Source organism: Pinus tabuliformis, chromosome 6 (assembly GCF_031772625.1).
Source record: "Pinus tabuliformis cultivar Carrire ecotype Pingquan chromosome 6, CPIR1, whole genome shotgun sequence".
NCBI classification, from domain to species: Eukaryota; Viridiplantae; Streptophyta; class Pinopsida; order Pinales; family Pinaceae; genus Pinus; species Pinus tabuliformis.
This window is the reverse complement of record NC_142292.1, coordinates 201,317,130-201,319,959: the sequence shown is the minus strand read 5'-3', so window position 1 is coordinate 201,319,959 and position 2,830 is coordinate 201,317,130. Positions and strand designations below refer to the sequence as shown.

Here is a 2,830-nt window from a genome sequence, read left to right as displayed (position 1 = left end):
AAATATTAATCCTAAAATAGTTAAACCTAATTAAGAGAAGAGGGTGGTGAATTAAAATAAGATTAATAAATTAAATTTTAAAGAAATTTAGAGAACCTCCATGTGACAACAACCAACATAAGAATATCCATCTAAGAGACAACTTGAGTTAAATTAGGGAGTAGATAGGGGATCAAATCTATGACTTATCAATTGACTTAAGTAATGAACACAAATTAAGGAGTAAAAGGGGGATCAAGAGACAACTAGGAGAAGAAATAGGAATCTTGTTGAGGTGAGGAAAAATATTATTTTTAAATTAAAATTTAAGTAAATAATTTTGGAGATCCTTGATGAGAGAGTGACACATGGGTGGGTGAATAATCAAACTATTGGATTAACAAAAATAATTAATTATGCATGAAATGCCAAGTGTCACCTATGAGGACTCCTATAAAAGAAGGGGCAGGCCATGGGAGAAAGGACTTTTTCTTTACCCTATTGTTGGATGGATGAGACTATGTTAGAGTAGTTTCTACGAGCTATAGTGAGTTTCGTAAGGTAGAGGACTTTAGAGAAGGGACTCTTGAGCCAAAGAGTGCTCTCCTCTACCAGCTAATACATTCCTCCATTGTACAACCCCATTGCAACTCAAGGTTCCGCGGGGAGGGAGAGTACCCAAGGAGTAGGCTGGGAGGTCAACCGGTGGGTCACTGAATTCGGAATAAGCATGTCAAAATTCACACTCGAAGGCGACCGACAACAAAGGAAGGCAAGTAGCGACAAGTCAAGTTTGAATCTCGTCTTCTGGTGAATGGTACCTATGTTGTTATAATATTCTTTTGTATGACTTCATTACGGATTTAGTTAATAATATGTAAATTAGATGATATGTTCAATGAAGTGAAATTCAAGGATGTTTTATATAGTGCTTAATAAATTTTGAGTTCCCAATGCTATTTTCTCATGGTTGTATTTTTAGTTTATATTAGAAAAAAAAATAGGGTTGGTCTCTACACTTGGTATCAAAGCTTAGTTGAACCCTTGATACCTATGGGCCCATGCATGCATGACTAGTTTTGTTAAATATCTACTACATTCTACCCTAAAATTGTGTATGGTGACCTTTCAAGGCTCTTAGCTGTCTGTTAGATGCAGAATCCCATAGCTGTACAACAAAATTAGTCAAGCCAACACCAATATGTCTTCCATCAGGTGCCCATTTAACACTGGTTATTGGACCAACATCATCATCGACTGTGAGGAGCTCAGAAGTTGTGCTCTTGGAGGCATCCCATAAATACACCGTATTGCTAAGGGCTATCGATAAAACGTTATTGGCACTCCAGTCCAAGAGATTCAAGTGATAATCATCCACAAGCTCAGGGGCATCCAAAGTTCGCTCCGCAGACTGAGGAATATAACAACGTGATTTACTGGATTTTGGCACATTATCAACAACCACATTTTCATAATAGAGGGACTGAAAATCCTCAGGAGGAGCAGGAGCTTTGCTGGTAAATCTTAGAATCCTGTTTTTTGGAGGCAATATCTCCATCATGCAATAAACTTGCTACAATCTCCATCTTATAAGATTCCTTGGAGGGCATTGTATAAACGCCATTATTATCATTTTCCTTCTTGGTGAGAAAATATCGATCCACATCAAAATCCATGGATCCCCTGTGCAAAATAACCTATCACTATTTTGTCTTAAAGGGCTGAATGCTCATGTAGAGGGCGCCTTTGCTCTGGTCTTTTGCAGGGTTTCTTAGCACTCACAGACATTGGCGATTCGAGGCTAGTCTTCATGCTTTACGTATTGAAAAAAGAAACTGTAACAACAATGCAGAAACAAAACCAAAAAAAAAAAGAGAAAGAACTACAGAGAAAAAGACACAAGTTAGAACAAAATAAGGGAAAATTTGTAACTCAGCTTCCCCTGAGAAATATAGCCAAATTATCAGAGATTTGATCGCGAATGTCAGTTGGTTATCGATCGCCAACAAAGATATCACGCAGTCCCTTAAACCCTCTTCTACGCAGACCTGAGACTAAAACTTTGCACAATGCTGGGTATATGAGCGACTTCTTTTAATAAAAATAACTGAGTTGCTCTGCGATCAGAGATTTAATGTCCTGTAGGTACTCGGAAACGTATGAGGGTTTCATTGTTATGGGCACAAGGGTTTCACGAAATTCTCTCACGCAGAGGTTTCGGTGCTTCTGATTGCAACATTTCTCGATCATTACCAGTTTTATCCCAACACGTAAGTGTAAATTTATGCATGGAAAGATCATTGAATTTAGATCTGGTTTGTTGAGAAATTGCGTAGTGTCCTCTTTCAGCCTCAAGAAGACCGAACCCTTGATGACTGTGACAGCATGAATCTAGCAGGCCAGATTCTGAGCGAAGAGCTGCATTCAGTCTACTTTAAACTTATTAATTGTTTATGCTCATAGCGCAGTACTGAAGATTGTGAGGAGAAGTCCCATTGCAAATATCGAAGTTGGAGTGGGTGACCAGGAATGTTACTTTTTAAGAAAAATTACAACTTCTCAGCAACTGTCCCTCTGTTTTGTCTCTTTATTCACAGTGGAACTCCGATTATCTTATGTAAAACCAATACAATCTCTCCTATTCCCGCTTAGTCTCCTGCTCTAAGATGTCCGAAAGAGAAGGGGAAAAAGAAAAGTTAGACCTGCAAACATTTGAAGGGTTAACGTCTAGGATAGATGTGTAATCTTACTCTCTGAAGAGCACCACCATATCTTGTGCTCCATTGATGGCGGGATTGCAGGCGTTAGAGACAACCTCCCTAATCTGGCTGTAATTTCTTCAATGTCTGGA

The 2,830-nt window shown here is 38.7% G+C and overlaps 1 pseudogene; it reads right to left on the bottom strand.

Moving 5' to 3' along the window:
• Window positions 1-1,084: 1,084 nt before the first annotated feature.
• On the bottom strand, window positions 1,085-1,537 carry LOC149258155 (cell division cycle 20.2, cofactor of APC complex pseudogene; annotated as a pseudogene).
• Between the last annotated feature and the right edge of the window lie 1,293 nt (window positions 1,538-2,830).